Source organism: Centruroides vittatus, unplaced genomic scaffold (assembly GCF_030686945.1).
Source record: "Centruroides vittatus isolate TY-2023 unplaced genomic scaffold, ASM3068694v2 contig_515, whole genome shotgun sequence".
In the NCBI taxonomy this organism is placed as follows: Eukaryota; Metazoa; Arthropoda; class Arachnida; order Scorpiones; family Buthidae; genus Centruroides; species Centruroides vittatus.
This window is the reverse complement of record NW_027122301.1, coordinates 1-18,328: the sequence shown is the minus strand read 5'-3', so window position 1 is coordinate 18,328 and position 18,328 is coordinate 1. Positions and strand designations below refer to the sequence as shown.

Below are 18,328 nucleotides of genomic sequence, written 5' to 3'. Positions count from 1 at the left end.
TCCATATGTAATGTTACAGTGCACGAAACGCTTTTATGCTTCTGCTCCATTTGACAGAAGAATTGACACGGCGATGACTGCATCAGGATAAAAGAACCACACAGCAACTGTTTTTTGTTAATATCCGTATTGTTTTTGCTAGGTCATGTAAGCGGTCGCGCGTGCAGACGATTGGATTCAAAATGACCAAGTTCTTAGAGACGGTATGTAGAAAGTGAATCGCTCAGATGCCAATTTAACAACTGATAACTGTTTAATTACAGAGAAAAAGAGTACATGATACAAACTTCGTAAGATATTAAATTAACCGATCCATCTAACGTAAGTGATCATGGTTTGCAATAAGTTTACGTAAGTGATTACATAAGTTTACAATAATTCTCACGTAGATGTAAATTCCTGGGGTTTGAAGGAGGCTTATAGACTTGGTAACCTCCCTATCTGAGAAATAGAGGTAAAATTTGGGATTGTCTCGAGTTTCGGCCATGAAGATAGTCCTGTTCGGAGACAATAATGTATTCTAATGTGGCAATGGCAAGGTATTCCGTTTCGGAGGCACAGAGTTAACGGTATCGGTCGAGGAACTGGCAAAGACTTCCGTTATACTTTCGGGTGATGACTGTAGGGAGGTGACCCTCCCTACAGTCATTACCCATTCCTTCGGGAGGTGACCCTCGAAGGAATGGCGGCAACTGTCCCATTTGACCATCAGTTCTGATATTAAAATCTGTATCACACGGCCGAGAGGTCAAAGGATTACGAGAAAAGCGTCGATTTTGCCTTCAACAACATGCAAAATGAGAAGTTCTCAGGTAGAAGAAAATAATCATCAACAACAGTTATCAAAATAGGGATGACGAAATCGTGTTATTATTATTGTTCTTTCCTTGAAATTTGGGTTCTCTTATACATAATTAGAACAGTAACCTTATAACTCAGAACAAGTGAGAAGCACTCTTCTTCTAAAAATAACTATATACCACAATTATAATTTTGAAATTACGCGAAACGAATCTTTTCCAAATAGTATCTGTTACTCGCAGTACCAGATAGAGAGAGATGATCGAATGTTGACGTTTACAGTTTTGTGTAAGTGAAGGATGGCTGAGATTTGACAAAAAGACAGTTTTTGCCATTTTTCGTTAATTATAGTGTTGCACCCCAATATAATGATAGGGTTCACTATTTGATTAAACGAAAGAGCACTAGTCTTAAAAAGCCACTTATTCATTGTATAGGAAAGTGCCACATTCAGTTTTAAAATGAGTTTTAAAGTATGCGGTATGCATGTACAAAAACATCTTTGCGTTATACTACGTCATTACAAAAACATCTTTGCGTTATACTACTTCATTACAAAAACATCTTTGCGTTATACTACTTCATTACAAAAACATCTTTGCGTTATACTACTTCATTACAAAAACATCTTTGCGTTATACTACTTCATTACAAAAACATCTTTGCGTTATACTACTTCATTACAAAAACATCTTTGCGTTATACTACTTCATTACAAAAACATCTTTGCGTTATACTACTTCATTACAAAAACATCTTTCCGTTATACTACTTCATTACAAAAACATCTTTGCGTAATACTACTTCATTACGAAAACATCTTTGCGTTATACTACTTCATTACAAAAACATCTTTCCGTTATACTACTTCATTACAAAAACATCTTTGCGTTATACTACTTCATTACAAAAACATCTTTGCGTTATACTACTTCATTACAAAAACATCTTTCCGTTATACTACTTCATTACAAAAACATCTTTCCGTTATACTACTTCATTACAAAAACATCTTTCCGTTATACTACTTCATTACAAAAACATCTTTCCGTTATACTACTTCATTACAAAAACATCTTTGCGTAATACTACTTCATTACAAAAACATCTTTGCGTTATACTACTTCATTACAAAAACATCTTTCCGTTATACTACTTCATTACAAAAACATCTTTGCGTAATACTACTTCATTACAAAAACATCTTTGCGTAATACTACTTCATTACGAAAACATCTTTGCGTTATACTACTTCATTACAAAAACATCTTTGCGTTATACTACTTCATTACAAAAACATCTTTGCGTTATACTACTTCATTACAAAAACATCTTTGCGTTATACTACTTCATTACAAAAACATCTTTGCGTTATACTACTTCATTACAAAAACATCTTTCCGTTATACTACTTCATTACAAAAACATCTTTGCGTAATACTACTTCATTACAAAAACATCTTTGCGTTATACTACTTCATTACAAAAACATCTTTGCGTAATACTACTTCATTACGAAAACATCTTTGCGTTATACTACTTCATTACAAAAACTTCTTACTAAACTACTTCATTAACAGAAGCAAGAAATTCTTCCAGTAGTAACGTTATTTTCATACTTATCAATGGCACAAAGAATTGCTGAAAACTTTACAGACTTAAATCGAAACTGATTATAACATACGTAGGTAGATCCAAAAAAAAGGTTACAAGCAGCAGCATTTGGAAAGTAATTCACGTAGTGTGAATATTTTTTCCCCAGAATGGAGACAAATTGTGCTATTTGTCTTACAGCGGTTGTGTGGGTAGATAGTGTAAATTCGCAGACACGTCAGACGTCTGCGAATTTATAGACGTATAGAAAAGTGATCTCGCTTTGAGGTGCAAGCTGTGATTTGTTGCTTATGGGCAAAGAAAATGTCTGCATCTGAAATTCACAGTCAAGCGGATGGTGTCATCCTCTGGCATGACAATGCCAGGCCTCATACTGCTTGCAAAACTCAACAATTGCGAAAGTTCAAGTGGGAAGTCTAGAGCCACCCCCATACAGCGCAGATTTGGCACCCAGTGACTATTTCCTTTTCCAAAAATGACGGAACACTTATCTGGAAGTACTCTTCAGACAGTGATGTGAAAACAGCTGCCGAGGACTGACTCAATGGGCAGGGAAGTGATTTCTACCAATCCAGGTTATACAAGTTTGTCTCGCATTCAGATAAATGCCTAAATAGATTTGATGATTATGTGGAAAACTGATCAGCAAATATGCCTCTTAATTCCCTTTTACATTTTCTGTCTATTGTTAATAAATAATTTTCTATTATCCTTGTTACCTTTTTTGGATTTACCCTCGTATAACAGGTTGAAAATGTTGTGCTATTTGTCGGAATGAAACTGACTGAAAAAGCTAATTCGCTTTTTCAGTCAGTTTCATTCCGACAAATGATAATATGTACATGTACATATGCATGTCTTTTTATGAATAAATTTCGAGTTTGTTGCAAGATTGTATAATTTTACAACGATCCTATATTTCCGGCGCAAGCTCCTCGCTTATCGACCAATTCGCTTAACGACATAGTCGTCGGAACGGAACTCGGTCGTAAAGTGAAGAGTACCTGTACTGTACTTACATTACACAGGGTTACTCGTAAGTCGATTATCAAAACATAAAATCGGGATGACGTGTGTCCTCAAAGCACTTTCAAATGGTTCGCTACCTGAAATAATGAACGTGAATAATCAATGTTATTATTATTAATCAATTGGTACAACTTCGGTAGTCCATTATAAAATCGGAACAATACAGAGACGATTAGCGTGCTTCTATACAAGGATGAGGTGTATAATTGTGAAGTGTGCCCTATTACATCTTCCCTGGATCATGCGATTTGCGATGTAGTTGGACAATACTAGGCCTACTTCTATTAAACAAGCCATTATTTACAATAAAAGATTTATAACAAACGAAATTCATTGTTGAATTTTTTAACTTATTTCAAACAACAAACAAACACTTTAAAAATCTCATCGTTCTATAAAATTAATTTAAATTTTCTTTCTAATTAATAATAGCCATGTTCTTTTTCATTGAAAAAAAATGTATACTTTAACGCCAGTTTGACGTCATCACCTGAGTTTTACAAATGGGAAAATGACATCAAATTGACGTTATAAAACGATGAGTTAGAGGTTGACATACAGAATACAGGTATACTCCACTTTACGTCGGTAATTGGTTCCAGGAGAGGAGACTTAAGCCAAAAAACGACTTAAGTCTAATTTACTTGTCACTAGGCTAAACCACAAATAACCATTCCAAGTTCTGTATTTTATTTATGAATGCATTTTTAATAATATGTGGTTAATAATAATCTATTTGAAGCTTACAAACATAGTACAATTTTTCTGTACTATATTAAAAACTAAAATTTATCTAAATCTCGAATACATGTACAGTACGAATATACTTGTAAATGTACTGTACATATATGTTTACAATTTGGCGACAATTGCAGTACATTGCGGACTCTATTTGTTGATGTAGTTTGCTCTAATACATAATAAAAAAGGATGATTTTGTAAGGATAAATAACAAATACAGTTATTAAAATTATTTTGCAATAGTAGAAAATAAACTAATTTACATCAAAATTACTAATAAAGACCGTTAAATAAGACGACAACACAGAATTACAGATGTTTCATATTTCGTTCTGTATGATTTATGATGTACAGCATTAACATTAACTGTAAATGTACGTACTTTAATATGATTTTATATACTTTTATTCTTATTTATTGTATAGTAACATGATTTTATATGCTTCTAACGTTTTTTTACTGATACTACGACTTTAATATTTGTGGCGGACAGACGTAAAAGTCAAATAAAATGACTTAAACTTGATTATTTTTTCATATAGTTTTTTGACAAATGACATATAATCGAAAACGACGTAACCCGAGGTATACCTGTATGTTAATGTAAGAAACCAGGAATTCAAATAGTATTATTAAATAATGACAGTGATAACAATGATATAAAGTATAAAAAAGTTAAATCACTGTATTTTTAGTCTCGCGCACAATAATATTTACACATGGATAATAAAAAAAATCCGAATTTTTTGCATTTATCAACGTTTTAAGGTTCGACCGAGTCCAAAAATATGAAAGTCTTAGGGATTATTTTTTAACCGATCGCCAAACTTTCCCTCTGTTATACATAAAAGAGACGGAAAAGTAAAATGGCGTCTGCAAAATATATCAAAACATTTAGTGACAGACCTCATCCATACGTGTGCCTGGATCAAAACTTTATGAACAGTTCTCATACAGGCACAAGTATGGATGAGGTCTGTCACTAAACTTCTTGATATATTTTGCAGATGCCATTTTACTTTTTTGAATCTCATTCAAATGAGAGGTATTTGTTAGCTCGAAACTGTAAACTCTCTCCGCGAGACATGGAAGTTAGATTTGAGGCATAGAATAGTGATAGATTAGTCGCTGCCTTTGTAAATGTTTCTTTCTAACCGCATATTAATTGCATATAATCGTCGTTTTGTTGTATTTATCCCCCTGTATTATAAAATTTGTTGTTTAATAAATGCTTTGTTTATTTGTAAAACTGACTTATTCAACCGGCACCTATCTACATACCAACGCGCTCCCCACTCGAAATAGCCCTCCTAAACTATCCGAAACGACAACGTGGGCGGTCTTTGCAGACTGTTGCCGATTAAGTGCTAAGTAGGGATTGACCCCTGATCTTCAGTTTCTCACATATGAAAAAGTGATTGAAATTTGAGAATTTCAATCACTATTTAGTTGTGTAAAACAGATTGGAAAACGTAGCCAAACCAAAAAATTTCGGAGAATTAAATTAATTAAACTTGGAGAATCATTAACACGTTTGACAAGGTGATATTGTACTATTGCTGATTCTCGATACAATAAACTAACAAGAAAGAGTCAATAGTCCGGTAATGAAAATTGTCCTTTGTATACGAGTGTGGTAATCATTTTCAAATTGAACGTTACATTGGACGTACGAAGACACACAAGCCGCCGATATTATAATAATTAAAATTAAAAACAATCACTACAGTTGGAAACAGGTACTGTACATTAACAATAAACGCCAACGCGTTGCCAAGCAGTTACTTCGCGCATTCCTTAAAGTCGACGAATTTCATGTATTTTGTTTGAAATCTGTTTTGTGAATCAACTATGTTTGATAATATGAAATTCAGTTTCCACCATATTAAGTTAATTTGTAAAAAGTCCTTTAAATTACGAGTCGCAGACATTGTTTAATTAAATACCTGCTAACAATTCTGAAGTTATGACAAAAGTGAATAAAGTTTGCTTTGTAGTAAAGTGTGATATTTTCGCTGTAATTATACAATTATTTCCCTATCAGCTGTTGTGTTTAAGCTTAATACTGTATACGTCACACATGCAAATTTCAATATATAACTATAACATATTATTGACATTTAAAACAATAAACACTTCATTAATTTAAAGATATTGATTAAAGTATACTCTTTAATTTATTTTCCCGCTCTGTGCGGACTAAGAGGGCCTTCTTACAAACCCATTATGGAATTTTTCCAGGCCCAAATATGACTGCCAGATGAAATGAACCCGACCTATCCCGACACTCAACTCCCGCAAATACCTAGACGTTTTTGACTCATCCGAATTCTATTCCGTGGCTCACTAAAAGGTATATGAGTCCCGCAGAGAGAGTCCCAGGATCTCACCTCTGCTACATAAACATCCAGCTTTCGCATTATATATTTTATATATAATTACAGTGCTTTATTTCGTATAATTTTTATGACAATTTTCTACTTCACATTTATCATTCAGAATGATAAAATATTTATTGATTTTTCCAGACTTCGACGACTCAACATAATAAACTCATTGCCTATTATGATCACTCAGATCACTTTTATAACTAAATATTTATCAATGTAAATTAAATTATACTCTTAATTTATATAGAGAATTTTAGGAATCTTAGATGATACATTAAAAAAAATTTAAATAATTTATTTCAAATACACCTTCAAAAAAATGAAAGACAAAATTATTAGAATTGTGTGCATATAAATTAAGATTACTATTTAGTAAAAAAATAATAATGGATTAACTTGAAAGTATAAAAGATATTTCCTGTATACAAAATGTTCTGTTGTCTGGCATACAGAAGAGATTTGTAGGCCTGTTATTTTAGACATTGATAAACAGATAGCTAAACTGCTTTTTAATGCATTTAGCGATATTTTAAGTAATTATGTAAGTAGAGATGACGAAAAGTTTTGTCAGATAAAAAATAAAATTTTCTGTTAAAGATATTTTAGATGAAAAAGTAACACGTCTGCTTGCGGAGCAGACATTGACTGTAAATCAGGATATTTGGTTAATTTGCACCTAGGTATTCCAAAATGGCGGCCTAATCGGTTGCGACTGGCGACGCTCCCGACGGCGACTGTTGGAAGCGAGACGCGATCACGTGACCACCTCGGAAAAAACGCCAGCGCCTAACTAAAAAAAATGTGTGCGTTGCATGTAAAAACTAGTACTACTACTATTACTAAGTATACGAAATATATATATACATATATATATATATTTTACTCACTTGCACGAAAGCTGTCATTTTCGCTTCTTTTTTTTCGGTAAAAACAGTGCTTCCGGATTTGACGAATTTCGAAATTATCCAAATCAACGTCTCCTCGCTCCTGTCGTTCACCTTGCAAACAAAGCATGCGAGGTTATCCTCGCGACACACACACTCCGTTGACTACCCATCTCGTGCCCTTCAGTTTGCGACCCTTTTCGTATTTACGTCTGGCTATCACGGTCTCTCGTCGATTTCCACGGTTCTGCCGGGTCCTCCTATTTTAAACGACGAAACATTCTGCACGGCTATCATCATTACTACACGGAAGTAGTTTGCCGCCCAATCGACAGACGTGCGAGCACTGATAGAGCACGAAAAGGCCGCGTTCTTTAGCGTGCATTCCAAGCACAGCAAGGAATGCCATACGAAGGAAAACACTATTCCCCAAGAAATGCGTCCGCAATTACCCCTAAAGGTACCTTCGAGAGCGGAAGAGGAGTTTTTTTTACAATAGCCGCATCTCATAACCACGGAGTTCCTGTCAGCACAGTACACCAACTTCGACGCACGGAAACAAGCGGTACAAACGGCCTCAACGTGTTGCAAATCTAGTTTTACGGCCAATTTCACGTCGGACAGAATTTTCTCGTCCGTCCCAAATCGTTAAATTTGCTTCCAAGCAATTCAAAAAACATTATCGAATCACACCTAGTCCAGAATTCTTCCGAAATTATCACACTTCGGTCGACAATATTATTATTATTCTCGGGTTTTTTTCTCTCTTTCTAAATTTCCAAAAAAAAACGAAATAAACAAAATGCAAAACGTCAGGAATAAACCTAGATACGAAAGGAGAAAAAAAGGGGGGCACGTACCGTAAAGAGAGCAGTAGGAAAATTCTAGAGAACCAAAAAACAAAAACGTCTCGCATACGCCACGACCTTGCGAAAGGAAACGAAAATTTGCATAATTTCACCGCAAGGAAAAAATCCACGACGAACGAAGCGATTTGCATAAAAAATTGCCAGATTTCGAAAAGCGCCCTCGACAGTCTCCAGCGCCGAGATTTCCGAACGAGTCGCGGATCACGTGATCGCGTATCGCTCGCAACAGTCGCCGTCGGGAACGTTGCCAGTCGCAACAGGTAAGGCCGCCATCTTGGAATACCGAGGTGCAATTTAACCGGATATTCAAATGATAATAAAAAAGCTGATAAGAATATAATCTCAACAAAACAGAAAGAAAAAAAGTAATTCTTAACCTACATATAAAACATCAAAAATAGAAATCACACATTACAGCGGAAAAAACCTGAAAAATTAAAACATATTAGTGATTTATATAAATCGGAAGAACAATTTAAATCTCAAAAAAAAAGAACTGTAACGTTAAAAATTATTAAAGAACATACTAAAATATTTGACTAAGTTCGAGGCACCTATAAAATTGTTAAAGGAAATCAATTAAAAATATGGGCGTTACAGGAATTTCTTCAGCTGAATAGTTCAATTGTTTACAGCTACTAATTCCTGGGTTTGCAAGTTAAAAAAAAAAAAAAATACAGATTAGTATCTCGATAAATTACAAAACTTGTAAATAAAACAGAACTATTAAACGAAAAGAATATTTTAGTAAAAGCTGCACAATTTCAAACAACAGTAAAAAATTTATTGCCATCTTATTCGCGTAACTTCATATTCAATATGGATAAGTGTGGTTTTTCATAGCAAATGACTTCTCCAAGAATATAAATAATATAATAATATAACTTTCATATAAAGGCTGAAGATAATACCATTGGATTTGCACATTCTCCAAGTAATAAAGTTACGCATCCCTACACTGTTTAATATTCAATTAATGCTAACGGACATGTTGTAGATAATGTATTTATTTGCTTACATGAGGCTCATGAAACTTTTGGATCTATAGTTCAAACATCGCTGTTTAATGTTCCAAACGCAACAGTGGCAGCTAGCTCATCTGGCAAATTATCTACAGCAATTATTACAAACTATGTAAAAAATGTACTATTTCCTAATATAACAGAAAACTCTTTATTAATAATTGACTCCCGGAGTGGACAAACAAATATTAATATTTATAATACAGTGTTTCAAACATCTAAAAATCAAAATTCATGCGAAGTACTGATTATTCCACCAAAGTGTACGTCTAAATGCCAACCTTTAAATGTCGGATTTCATAGACAAATATAACTTTTAGCTAAAAAAGTTTTAAATGCTATACAATTATTCTGTAGTGATTCTTCGATCAACTTTTTTCGGACAACTAGAAATGGCATAATAAAATTACATTCGATTCTTCATCATCAATTATCTGCGCCAATATTTAATAATCTGATTAAATATGCATGGTTTGCTTCTGGATTCAAACATGAGAAATGTCAATTCTTAAATGTAAAACAAGTTTATTTTTCTTTTTTAAACACTGACAGTTTAAATTGTGTTGAGAATAATTGCCAAAATCAGTGATTTGTTAAATGTGCACGATGTAAACAGGTTCTTTGTTTATTTTGCTTTGTTGAAAAATATCACGTAATTAGTTGCCCATCTAATAATTTGTGAATGTAATAACGAAAGTAAAATATATCTATTAAAATGTATTTACTTATTACGTTTCGATTATTTTTTTATATTTATTCTATCATCACTTTTATATTATATTTTATTGTTTAACTAGTATATATATATCTAATCTTTCATAACGTTTATTTGAGTTTATTCCTTTTTCTAACCTGTAAATGTAATACAGTGATACGTCAGTTTTTATCGATAATCCGTCCGAAAACAATCCGAAATTTGAAACCGACGAAAACCGAAGCAATAGTTTTAATATAAATCAGTGTAAATCGAATTAATTCGTTCTACATACTCCAAAATGCATACCAATAACATATTTTGAACAGAATAAATATAGTGTTTAATAGTAAAAACAAGGAGATATTAATATAAAATGAATATAAAAGAATAATATGATGGTCTCCGAAAGATAATCGCCATCTAACTGTTTTTGAATGATCGAAAATAATAATAACTGTTCGGCATCTTCAATTGTTTGCAATCTGTTTCGTTAGCACACTTACGCCTTTCGCTACACTAGCCTCCTTTATTGCTTCCTTCTTCGCCACAACTTATCATGGATGGCAACTTTTCGTACAATACTTGCGGCTGATTTCAGCAATCTTAATGCCGCTCTCGTATTTTTTTTAATGATTTCATTCAACTCGATCGTGTTTCTATACTTCTTCTTCGAAGGGCTGATGGCTCTAAAAACTTTCTTTTGTTCCATGATGGAGCTGAAAGGAAGAAAGCAATGGAATAGTTTGGCAAGACGAGCAGAGTAATTCTCATACAACCAGAAACAATGCCAGAAAGAGCAGAATGCCACTGAGCAGAAAGACACGTGGATAGCCCTTCGTTTTTGCAAAATTAGCAACGAGGTCACATGGCACACTGACGAAATGCGAGGCTACCGACGAAAACCGAGACAAATTTTTTGCAAAAAAATCGACCAAAACTGAAACCGACGATAACTGAAGTATTACTGTAACTTCGTCTTCCTCCGCGAACCTTTTAATACTAAAAATTTGAATATTTGTATTGTGGGTACCGAGGCGGGTCGACGAGGTCAGACCTCTGTTTAATTTCGGCAACAAGTCGGAGGGACTTGCCCACGTGTCAGAGATGGCTTATTTATCGGTAGGGATCCCGTAGGGACGGGACTGCTTTTTATCTGGTCGAGTGTAGGAGGGAAAGTGGAGTCGTGGTAAGACGATAAGCGAATATTCGAGCAAACAAGACACCATTTAACAGGTTAACAACGATTTAATGGAAAACAAAGTATACGTTACAAAAATCTGACATAAAAAGGGGTGACATATATATATATATAGCTCTATATAGCCCTATCACGCGACGAGGAGAGAGAGAGTTCACATAATGGGTTCCATACCTCTGGGACAATTAGTAATTCTCAAATGCTGTTCGTCACGATGATCGAATATTCCTTTCTAGGGCAGGTTCGATGTCACTTACGGCACAATAGTCAATATGTTCTCGCGACTCGATGTTAATCGATGAAAGACTCTCCACCCAGAGGGAGGAAGGGAGTCTCTTATATATCTTTTTCTGCTGGGAATTTTTGTCACGTGCAGGTGCTTAGGCCATAGGTGTGCCCGGGATTGAAAACAATACGGCGAATTCGGACGCTAACTATAAACTTAAGTTGCAAGATGATCTGTACGCAGCATAAGAACAATGGATAGTTGACAGTTATACGGCCGGGGACGCATATTTTCTCGTCCGGGACCGTTTTTAGGCAGGATGTTTACATCCAAGTCAGTTTTTAGACGAGATGTTTATAATAAGAGAATTTTTCGATTCGACATAGGGATTCATTTTATTATAATTCGTATTATATTCGGATTATAACCGGATAGAGGAAAGGGGTAATTATTAATTCGAATATAATATATTACAACTTTCGTTCCAGGGGATTTCCAGATCTCACATTCACTTTACGCTTTCTTTAAAATCATACTTAATTAGTGTGATTTTAAAATGATTTGTTCTGTTATTGTTCGGAGGGGCAAGAGGTATGGTTACATGAAATTGATGTGGGGGTTTTTTTTTTCTATTTCTCTCTCTTGATGATAAATAATCGGTAACAAAGTTTACAACGAGCGGCGACTTAGTCGCGTTAAACAGAAATTCGATATCAAGTATATACAAATAAATCTTGACGCGTGTTCGACGCGTGACAATCTTTATAGCTGGAGGGTAGGAGACGTAAGTCCTGGGTGGCTTGGAAGTGGTCGGTTGGCTGGATGACGTCATTGTTGAGTTCGGGTCGAGAGTGCAGTTCAAAGTTCACAGTGAGTTGAGGCTGTTCGTTGGAATTCTCTTTGTGTGAAGAAGCTAGATGGTTGGTTGGTGATCGTTACTATTTGAATGTACGGATATAAACGGTGTCGGATACTGATAAAATCGGAGGTAAGTTGGGAAAGGTTTTCCGTTGTCGTGCGTTCACATGGATGGATTTCGGGTGCTTAATTCAGATGTCTGGTTGTAACAGGTTCGTGAGTCAGCATTCTACGGGTTGAGGTGCTGAAATTGGACTGTTCACAGTTAGGAAAAAATTTAAGATCAATGAAAAGGTGTTCGGAGTTCTCACGGAGTTCGGTACAGAGGTAGGAAGATTTACAATAATTGTCGATTTACTCTCTCTCTCGATAATTTTTTCTAAGCTCAAAGCTAGCTAAATATAAAAATTTCTCAATGGGGTTAACTAAAAATTAAAATAATATGGATTATAACGCGGATACGAAGGAAAAAAAAATGTTTAGGATAATATAAAGTAAAAATATAAATGGATTACAATATGGCGGTTGGGTGTTTAGTTAAGGTACCCTTAATAGGTTTGAACAACGGGTTGTTGTTTTCGTAGAGTTAGATCGCCTCGGGGTGTCACTTCCTGGGAAGGGCTAGGCAGGGTCTCGGCTCGAGGTTGACCTAGATTTTCGTTGAGGGGAATTTCTTCCGGTCTTATTTCCGGTGGACGTTGTTGGTTCGTTGAACGACTTATTTTGCATCGTCGGTAATATCGAAAGATGCAGATGAGGCAGAGTCCAATAACAATGATCCCAAGGCAGCTGGCGATTATGGTTATTACCGAAGAAGGGGAGGATGAGGGAGTTGATTTCGGTGTCATTCTTAACAGGTGATCGAGGTCATAGGTGACGGCTGATAACGATCGATCGGCGAGTTTAATATCGGAATTCGAATTCAAATTTACGCGTTCTGGTGTTTGTGGTTCGACGAGTCGTTTCTGGAGTAGCTGAATTTCCGTTTGGTTCAAGATTTGCTCGATTTGGGGAACCACTAGGTGTTGCGCAATTTCGAGTTGTAGGGTTGTTTGCATTTGGAAGTGCGAGGTGAGGATAATTCCAGGCAGGTAGCCTGTACATGCGTTTTGCAGCTTGATTATCCTGTATTGTTTATTTTGTGCGCGGTAGATGAAAAGGGTGATTTCTGATGTCTAGTAGGACAACGGATAGTTAAAGTGAGAGGGTCAGAAGTGGAATAGATCCATATTCCTTGCTGATCCACTCTCTTAAAAATGGGTGCATATTTTGTTACTATCTGGCGAGTGCAGAGGTCTTTGACCTTGTTTTCATTTCCGCTAAACAGAGCATATTCGCAACTTTGTTGAGGGAATCGTTGTATAGGAACGTCTAGGGAACAAATGGGTAAATGGGCCATTTGGCACAGTAGTAATTCATGTCGTTGCAATAACATGTAGGATTGTCTATCCATAGATAGAGCAATGATAGGATAAACAGTTTGAAACTGGAAGAAGGTTTTGAGGGGAGATATATATGTAGGAAATTTAATAATCTCATACATATCAAAGTATCCACTTGGGGTGATCAAAGGAATTTTGGCAAATATTCTTAATTTGCCGGGCAGAGCTACGGCAATGGTGGTAATCCATTGATAGTACTTAAACAGGGTATCCGGTTTAATAGGTTCGATCATGGAGTAGCCTTCAGGCAGCTGAAGTTGAATATCCCGGAGAGTTTGTAACATAATCTCTCGGGAGATAAAATAGGAGCTTAATTGGCTATGTTCCAAAACATCAATCGCTTCTCGCAATGCTACTAACTGGAGGTGGAATTCTTGGATAGAGAATTCGAGTATTCGGAGTATTATTTCACAAGCTAATTCGTAGCTATATAGCTTCATTAATTCTTCAAAAGATTCTTGACGTTTGAATAACACATAAATCTGATGTCGGTTGGTTTTGCTTATATTGAGAGTATCGTTTAACAAGGTAGCCTGCGAGCGTAATAAATGGATAATTCCCGCATTTTGCTGATTGAGATTTGATATTTCGGTATTTAAGGTCTCGATGTCATCAAAGGTGGCTGTTCCGAAAAGGAATTTAAGAAGTTTTCCTCCGCCGTCGATTAGACCTCGTTTTTCTTTCTGTGGCACGGGTAAAGTGACTAGCGTAGTGAGCTCCTGATATTCTCTACGATAATTAAGAAATGAAGCTCGCATCACCTCGAAGCCTTTTGTAGGGACATGTTCAAGTGGTTGAAGCTTCGCCTCCAAATAGCTCAGGGATTGTGAGATGAATTGAATTTGGCGCTCTACATGTTCGAAGGAGAGTTCAGTGACCAAGGTCCAGTGACTTGCGGTCATTAGGAAATTTCCTTGATGAAGGAAGATAACGCCTTTCGTGAGTTCCATGGAGGTTTCCGTTGGTGTGAACTCGATGTGGAGGAGGAGAAGGAAAAAAAACTGAGGATACTTCATCCTGAGTAGTGGGTAGGGCGCACGTCTCGCTAAAGCCGTTGGGTTCAAGCTTCACTTCTTGAGCTAGGGTGTCGTTCACTAGAACAGGGGGAAATATTTGTTTGTTAATATGGCGGGTCCCTCATAGTTCTACAAAAATAGTCTATTTTAGGGTAACCGATATTGGCTGATATTGTCTACTTAAAGTTACGTCGGGCGCGACAAAAGGCGGCCGTAGAAAAATGGTCACCGAAATCAATGAAGGACAAAAACTCTTTATTTTTTGTTGTTTCCTCTCTGTTTTTATTATGGAAATATACATATTGAGTGTACTTAAGATATATAAGAATATAACGATTATCATACATGTGGATAACCAGGCGATTAGTATAATAATATATAGTCCATTGTATATAGTCCATTACAGATATAGAAGGAATTTAGCAAGTTAATTAAGTTGTCAAATTCGTTATAAAATCTGCCATAAGTACAAATTATGGGGAAGATGACCTACTAGAGGCAGGTGAAATGAATCGAGGTATGCGGCTGCGTGTGGGGCGAGGCATTACCCAAGGGAGTTCCGCAACCGGCCCTTGGCTTCGAAGGGCGTACGGGGGGGTAGATTCCTGTCCCTCATCTGATTCCGTCTCGGAAGCTTCGCTTTCCCGTTCATAGCTCGGCTTAGGTTGTTCTTCCGGCAATGGAGGGAGTATAGAGGACAAGGTGAAGTCATCTTCAGGAGGGGAATAAACACTCGGTTGTGGCGCGGCCTTTAATGAGTCTTCTCCCTGTGCTACGACGGGTTGCTCGTCGATCATGTCAGGGTTATTTCGCTGTTTTCTAGGTCGCTTAACCTTTCTATGGGCTGAAATTTTTCCTTTTGCACTCCGTTTTTGTTGGTTTCCTCTCCTTTCCTTCCTTTCAGCGGAAGTTAGTCGTTCCATTCGGAGGAGGTCCGACGGGTTTTTCTCTCTTTTATGGCGGTCTTTCCGCCGCCTTTTTGTTCTGCGCGGCCGTCTGGCTGAACAAAAATGTATCGTCTTCCGATTAGGTAGAACTATTTGAGCATTCGCAAGGTCTAGGGTTAATCCGGCGGCTTTGATGATGTCTTGTCCCAAAATCCCTTCACACGGGGTTGTGACCTCGGCTCGTACGATATCACAGGGTATATTAACTTTCCTTCCTCGGAATTTAAAAGTGGGTATTGCCGTTCCTATGGCGGTGGTTGGCTTCCCTAAGACGTTTCCTAATTTTTGTTTACGTCCAAACTTTATAGAAGCTTTTCCTTTTAATCTATTGGCTAGGGTATTTGATAAGAGCGTGCGCTCTACTCTAGGGTCAATTTGCGTTTTCACAGGAACGTTGTTAACATAGACTAATATGATGGGGTTATTTCCTGAAAAGGTTGTCGTTAGTCCTATTTTTCCTATCCAGTGGGTTCGATCCTCAGCGGTAGGCTGCGGTCGGAAACGGACCCGGTTACTGTCCGAACCTCTTTCGCGTCTCTGTGGGGAGTCATTTCGTTGTCGCGCACCTCGATTGTTATCATAATGATCTCGGCTATCGGGCGAATTCCGAATTAGGTTAGGTTGGATATTTGGTCGATCGGATCGACGATGAGGAGGAATAGGACGATATTCGCTTCGCCTGAAAGGCGGATTATTAAAAGTTTTATTAAAGTTCCCTCGATTATTCTGGCTAAAGATAGGGTTTCGAGAAGTAATGCTAGGAGAGTCGCGTTTTAAACCATCCATTCGAGTTTTAAGCTCCTCCACCGCGGCGGTTAAACGTTGGAGATCCTCTAAGGAGGGGGGAGAATCAGTCGATCTATCGGTTTCCCTAATTGTACGCATGATCCCTCGCGGGTGTGCGGTGAGATTCTCGATGGTTTCTTCGCTAATAGCGGTTTGTAAAGCCTCATCGAACGTTGCAGGTTGTCTGCTCATGGTCCTTTTTCGGATCCGGATATCAATCCCGTTTAAAAATTGTGCCTTGAGTCTCTCGTCTAGTTCCTTTCTTTGAACTCTTTCGATAATCGCAGTTTCCGCGGCATTCGCACCGGGTTCGGGCTGGATCTCTATCTCCATCGCCAGCGCTTGGAGTCTAGCGGCATAAGTCTGTACATCCTCGTCCGGTTTTTGGACGCAGGCATAAAATTTTGATAATCTAAAGGTAAATGGCTCGCGTTCGAAGCGGGCTATCATTAATCTTTTAAACTCGTCGAAGTCATCGACTTCTTTAATTCGTCTGTCCTTTCGGACAAATTCTCTAGCTATTCCCGTAAGTTTTAGCTTAGCTACCGCTAACATCTGTGCCTTTGACCAGGCGGCGACTTTGGTAACGTCCGCTAAAGAATCGAAAAAATCAGTTATTCTAAGACCACCTGCTTCTCCCGTGAATACTGGCAATAAGGGTATAATACCGCCCAGGCCGCCCAACGTGAGTGGGTTCGGCGCTGGATTAGGATTTGGGTTGCTTGGCCCAGCCGCAGGATGGGGATTGTCCTCCATTGCGTTTACGGCTCGATTTTAGTATCTAAGGTAGAAAAAGAGGCCTAAGTCGATTCGGTCGTGTTGCTCGGATATGGCTTTTTTTGTTCGCCTTACCAGGGTTCCGAAAAAGTCGAAACCCCACTCCTGAAAAACCAATTTGTGGGTACCGAGGCGGGTCGACGAGGTCAGACCTCTGTTTAATTTCGGCAACAAGTCAGAGGGACTTGCCCACGTGTCAGAGATGGCTTATTTATCGGTAGGGATCCCGTAGGGACGGGACTGCTTTTTATCTGGTCGAGTGTAGGAGGGAAAGTGGAGTCGTGGTAAGACGATAAGCGAATATTCGAGCAAACAAGACACCATTTAACAGGTTAACAACGATTTAATGGAAAACAAAGTATACGTTACAAAAAGCTGACATAAAAAGGGGTGACATATATATATATATATATAGCTCTATATAGCCCTATCACGCGACGGGAGAGAGAGAGTTCACATAAGTGGGTTCCATACCTCTGGGACAATTAGTAATTCTCAAATGCTGTTCGTCACGATGATCGAATATTCCTTTCTAGGGCAGGTTCGATGTCACTTACGGCACAATAGTCAATATGTTCTCGCGACTCGATGTTAATCGATGAAAGACTCTCCACCCAGAGGGAGGAAGGGAGTCTCTTATATATCTTTTTCTGCTGGGAATTTTTGTCACGTGCAGGTGCTTAGGCCATAGGTGTGCCCGGGATTGAAAACAATACGGCGAATTCGGACGCTAACTATAAACTTAAGTTGCAAGATGATCTGTACGCAGCATAAGAACAATGGATAGTTGACAGTTATACGGCCGGGGACGCATATTTTCTCGTCCGGGACCGTTTTTAGGCAGGATGTTTACATCCAAGTCAGTTTTTAGACGAGATGTTTATAATAAGAGAATTTTTCGATTCGACATAGGGATTCATTTTATTATAATTCGTATTATATTCGGATTATAACCGGATAGAGGAAAGGGGTAATTATTAATTCGAATATAATATATTACAACGTTCGTTCCAGGGGATTTCCAGATCTCA

The 18,328-nt window shown here is 37.3% G+C and overlaps 1 pseudogene; it reads left to right on the top strand.

The window, feature by feature from the left end:
- Positions 1–3,571: 3,571 nt before the first annotated feature.
- LOC136978357 (U6 spliceosomal RNA) lies at positions 3,572–3,672 on the top strand (annotated as a pseudogene).
- The last annotated feature ends 14,656 nt before the right edge of the window (positions 3,673–18,328 follow it).